Here is a 6,019-nt window from a genome sequence, read left to right on the forward strand (position 1 = left end):
CCTTCTCCACCCAGCTTCCTGACTGCCACCAGGCAGGAGGCCTCTACCTGCTGTGCTCCCAGCTCTGCCATCCCTGATCCCCGCTGGCTGTTCCCCACGGACGGGGACGTCCCCCAGAAGCCCTGGCCCTGCACAGAGTGGGAAAATGGATCACCCGTGAGTTGTCCTGGGTCAGTGCTTGCCATCTGCCGTACTGCTCAAATAACGCCCCCTTGGTGTGGCCCTGAGCACCGCTCCAGCAAGGTTTTCCACTGGTGAGCAGCGATAAATCTGCTTTATAATAAAGGAAAAGCAGCAAGTCCCATCTCCCGAAGGGGCCGGCCACAAACCTCACTCACCTGTAACAGCACATTTTCTGAGCCTGACAATGCATGAGCTTGGCTCTTGGACAAATCCCATGTTCCCAGTAAATATTTTACTGTAAATGTCAGAATTTTGTGGCTGAGCAGCAGTAAAAATTGATGTGACTTTATTCCAAATCACATTCCCAGAACACACCTAGAACCCAAACCTCCTTTAATTGCAGCAAGATTAAGACTCGCAGGTAACTTCTGAAACCAGGACCTAGACTCCATCACCTAATTATTTAAAAAATGCCACCCTGAAACCAGGGCTTTAAATCTTTCCAGCTGGCTTATGAAAAAGCTCCCGGTGCTTTCTGTAGCTATACACTTGCGCAGATCACAGCTTGCTGATACTGTTAAAGCCTCTGTGGGCTTGTGAATTATTTCCTTTTCTTATCTTCTATTCCCTTCCCTCTCCATAACAGAAGCTGAAGCTGCAAATGTTGCAGGACAGATGCTGCCAGATGGGGATTCATTCAGCTCACTGAATATATTCAGCAGCTACAGAAATACAAGAACAGGAGAAGCAAGCACACAGAACCATCCCTGTCCCTGGATGCCACAGGGAACCACCGCACGTCAGCCGAAAGAATGTGAGACGGCAGCGAGATGGGCTGCTGGGAGCCACCCCCAGCCCTTTGGCTTTTTCTGTGGCTCATGAAGGTTTTGAAACTGCCCCTAAAAGGCAGCAGCACATGAAATTGGTGGGCAGATGAGATGGAGACAGGGGGACGGTCTCCTATCAAAGCTGCCTGCTGGGGTCACGCCACCGGCACCTGCTGTTACTGCGCAAAACTCAGCTCAAGTACTGCTTTCCAGTGCCCTTGCTGGAGCTGTGCTGCTTCAAGTGACCGCAACGCCCTCGCTGCCCTTCCCAAGGCTTGCCTGCACCATGCAGGCCACCTACCAGCCCGGTGCCCTCTGTCCCAAGGAGGTTGGGGTGTGTGAGGGACAGCGATGGGGACAAGTCAGACCCTTTGGGCTTGGGACACCACCAGGGAGCCTCCTGCTGCTTCGCGCCTGGAAGCCACAGCCCTAAAAGTGCCACAAATCGGGGGCTGATGAAGTTTCACCAAATGCCAAGCAATTAATCAACAGCCAAGCTGCGTGTCAGAAACCCTCTCTGCTCACTGCTCTGGTGGCTGAAATATCACTTTTCATGTGTCACCACCTTTCGCAGGATATGAATAAGTGGTGTGAGGAGAAGTGAAGACTGGCTCCACATCCCCATTCGCTTGTTCATATGGCAACCCATGATCCAGCATTTTTTTTCCCCTCTACTTTACTTCACTTAACAACCAGGTCAGATTTATGTCATGTAGCCTCACGTGAATTCACACTGCCCTCTCCAAGGGGGTTGCTGCACTGGAAACCACTGGCAGCCCGTGACTTCCAGTGGATTTTATATTCCCTGTGAAAAATACACTTCTTTCCCCCAGATCAATGTCCAAAAGTCTCAGGTGAAGCCCGGAGATGCTCACGGCATCCCCGTGTCCCTGCTCAGCCTGGAAGAGTAACAGCCCTGGATGAAGAGCCTGGGTTTATGGGTTTGTGGTGTGCTAAGTCCACCGCGGGGCTTTCAGATGGGGCTCGTGTGCCACCCAAAGGTCCCATTGCTGCTGGGCCAGAGCCAGGCAGGAGGGTACGCGAGGCTGCGGGCACCTTGTGGGTGCTGGGACCCCCCCGGCACGGCCCCGCAGCAGGGTCTGAGCCCCCGGGAAGCTCTGGAGGGACGACTCCCACCCCGACGGGGATGGGGAAAATAACGGTACCGATCCCCTACAACCTGCCGCCCCGCACCCGAGCGCCACCCCCAGCCCCCCCAGCCTTCTGCTCGGCATTAAACTTTTTGGCTTTTCCACCCAACGCGGGGAGCCCCATGGAGGGCGCAGGGCTGTGCGCCCCAGTGCCCACCGGGGGCGGCGTGGGAAGGGTCCCCCCGTGTCCCCATGCCCCCTGTGTCCCCATCCCCCATCCCTCCCTTGTCCCCCCATTCTCCTCTCCCGGTGCCCCCATCCCCGGCACTCACCGGCCCCGGGGCTGCTCCGTGCCGTGCCGTGCCGTGCCGGGAGAGCCCGGGGAGAGGAGGGGAGGGCATCACATGGCGCCGGCGGGGCCAGCCCACCTCCCTCTTTCCCTCCCTCCGTGCCCCCTTTCCCTCCCCTCCTCCCTCCCTCCCTCCGTTTCTTCCTCCAGCCATCCCTCCTTCCTTCCCCTCCCTCCTTCTCCATTCCCATTCCCTCCTTCCCCCGAGCCACCTTCCCTCCATCCCTTCTTCCCGCTTTCCATCCTTCTTTCCACCTCCCTCCCTCCCCTCTGTCCCTCCTTCCCCATCCCTCTCTCCCCTTTCACCCTTTCTCTTTACTTCCCCTTTCCCTGTAATATTTTTTCCCTCACTCCCTTTTTTTCTATCCCCTCTCCCCCTCATCCTTTCCTTTCCCTCCATCCCTTCTCCCTCCTCCCCATCTGTCCCCAGTCCCTCGGCTGGCTCCAGCCCACCATCGGGGACCCAGCATTGCCCCTGCCCCTCCGTGCACCCCTGGACCCCCTCAGCTGTGCCTGGGCTGAGACCAGCAGTATGGGGTGGGCTGCTCTGCCTGGGACACACTCGTCTGGGAGCTGGGGAAGGGAAATCTGGCTGCGGCCACCGGTGTCAGACAAAGCCACATCCGAGGACATGGCAGACATTGGTGGGCAGAAGGCCAGCACGCTGGAGAAAGCCAACTTGGCAGGACTCGGGCCGGGGCAGGGAGAAAGCCAGGGCTAAAGGAGAGAAGGACAATGGGGCAGATGCCGCGGGCCCTGGAAACCATCGCCAGACTGAGTGATTCAGCCAGAACACAGAAAATTAATGGCAAAGCCAAGGATAAGGACGTGGCTCTGTCAGGGTATCCAGCGATGGGACACTTCCTTGGACCCAGCGGGGAGGACAAGAAGAGGGTCACAGGCCATGCAGGTGCCCCTTGCCATGTAGTGACTGCTGCTGGGTGGGCTGCCACCACAGCACAGGAGGGTCAGGGCCAAGTGACAAATTTGGCCCCAGAGCCCCCCTTGCACAGGGCTTTGGGGAGCTCCTCCAGCCCGTCCCGGCTGTGGCAGCAGCGCAGGGCGGCAGATCCATGGGGTGGCCCCAAGGGAAGGCACCACTGAGGTCTCCCAGCAGGAAAATAACAAAAGCAATTCATTAATGACAAGTCTAATAAATGCAGTCTCTAATAAATACTTGGTCACAGCTTCTGCACGGCTTTGCCCATACATTGCTCTTACCTCAACCACACTTCCCTAGTTCCCAGCACTCTTGCTGCAGCGTGTCACATCTCTGCCCGACATGTCCTCAGCTAGCGAAGCATGAATATCCTGATGGAATAATTCAGAATAAAGCGAGATATGAGATGTGGAGGAGGTGTTGGCTAGATAGCTGGTTTGAAGTCAATGGAGCCGTGTGCTCTGGCTTGTTGAGCTCTGTTTTGATTTACAGCAATAACAAAAGCTGATGCAGGTGTGTAAGTTTTGATTTTTTCCAGCCATGTGGTGAAGCCTAATATGGCAAATGCCTCTCAGACACCTTTCATTTGCATTTGAGGAGAACTGAAGGCAGCAAATCCACTGGGGATGGCCAGGAAGGACAGAGCGGGCACTCAGTCAGCAGCATGTGTCCTGTGCTAGAACAAGGCGGCCGAAGAGGTGATGCCCTCCTGGGGAGGCCCCCACACAGGCCCCCAGGAGGAGGCTTCCTGGGGTGGAGCTAATCAGCAGGGAATTACCACGGAAGTCACACAGCTGCAAGAGGCAGGTTAGACCTGGATGTTCATCATGTTCTGTCAGCGACATTATTTTAATGCAGTAATTGGCTGAAGTTCATCATTTTTCTTTTCTTTTCTCTCTCTTTCTTTTTTTTTTTATATATATAAAGCGATATAAACAAAACAATGCAACACAAAAGAAAGAAGCAATCAAAACCAAACCCATTTTTCTCCAGAAAGGCAATCTGCTATATTAGCTTCCTGGGCACTGGGCAGGGTTATTTGAATACAATACAAATAGAAGCTGCAGTGCATGCAGCCAGTGACATAATTAACCATTACAGTGTAAGAGGTCCCCAGCAGCCATGCATATAATCAATTAGAAATACACATTTTGGGCCTCAGTCTCTTTTTCCCCCCCTCTGCTTCAATACAAACGTATTTAGGCTAAAACACTCAGATGGATTTTCCACTGATGCTCATCCTGCGCAGCACACGCCGCACTCACACCACGAGCGGTTCCCACCAGGGCACCAAGACCAGGCTGCAAGAGGGCACCCAAACACCTTGCGCAGCCCGAGAAGCACAACTGAGATCTCCTGCCTCACCAGCAGCCCTCTTTAATTCCTTCCCTCTAAGAGCTATCTCCCAGCTGACTGCAAAAAGCAGCGGAAAGCCCTTCTGTTTTTTTACAGAGCACACGGCGTGGCAGTCCCAGGCAGGGCGATTGGCACCTTGTGTCCTCTCAGCATCCTCTAAACCTCAGGGCAGGACTTTGCCAAATCCTGCAGCAACAGGATTGTCTTTTTATTTATTTATTTATTATTATTATTATTTGCTTTTACTCTCTCAGCACTGTGGTGAGACGGTGCTACCTCAGCATTTCTGGAACAGATTCTCTTTAACCTCTCCACTGTTTACTATTTCTCGCTTTAATCCTCTCCCTGCCTCCATGCTCCCCTCCATGACAGTGAGGCCCTGCAGCCCCAGGGGCTGGAGGCTTTGTGTTTGGGGTGTGCAGGTGAGGGGATGCAGCACAGCTGTTCCGCTTTTACAGGGCTGAGGCAGGAGCAGCTTTGCCAGGCTGCTGGAGCCACCTTCCCTGGCATGTTCAAAATCAGCCTGGAAACATGCAGCTCCATGGACACCAGAACTGGCAGCGTTTGGGACAGGCCCGAGGTCCCATTTGTTGGTGAGCCAGGGCCCAGCTGGCAACACACTGGCCAAATGAGCACGGCTGGCTTTGACCCTTCGTTTAGTGCAATGCACAGAGACACCTGCTGTGGTCAGAAACAAGCAGTTCCTCAGGGGCTGTTGGTGTCCCTGTCCTTACACCGGGAGAGAAAGCTCTAGATGGATGTGATGTTACTTGTGGTGACTGCCCCTGACCACATAGCAGATCACGCTGCCTTGGGAGCATCAGTCTCATAGAGGTCCCATCTCCTCTCGGCTCCAAGTGCTTAATTCCTGCAGGTTCCTCAGAAGACCTCCCTCCCAGCCCTTTCCTTTCTGGCAGGGGTAGCTGTGAAGGACTCAGAACCCTGTCCAACAAAACACCTGTCCTGGCAGCCTGACTGGCACAAAATGGGCCACGAAGTGTTGGGAAGCCTCAGGTTTCCCTCCACTCCCACTCCCTCCGATTTACTCTGCGCTGAATTATTCAGCCCACGTGCTGCCTCACATCTGCTGTGGTGACGGACATCAGCTACCGACCACCGGGCCTTGTGCAGCAGGGTTTAAGCAGCATTTTGGGTGCAGGAAGAAAAGTCTGTGCCAGCCAAAAATTCCGGTGTTTGCTTGAGGAAAGAGGAAGGCAAGCAGGTAGCTGCAATGAACTGGGAAAGCGATGCTGAAGCTGCTGTGCCTGTGTGGGAGGTGACCGGCACTCCCTGCCAGCTGCCTTGGTGCCTGCTATTTCTGCCACACTGTAGG

The sequence above is a fragment of the Cygnus atratus genome, chromosome 18 (genome assembly GCF_013377495.2).
Source record: "Cygnus atratus isolate AKBS03 ecotype Queensland, Australia chromosome 18, CAtr_DNAZoo_HiC_assembly, whole genome shotgun sequence".
In the NCBI taxonomy this organism is placed as follows: Eukaryota; Metazoa; Chordata; class Aves; order Anseriformes; family Anatidae; genus Cygnus; species Cygnus atratus.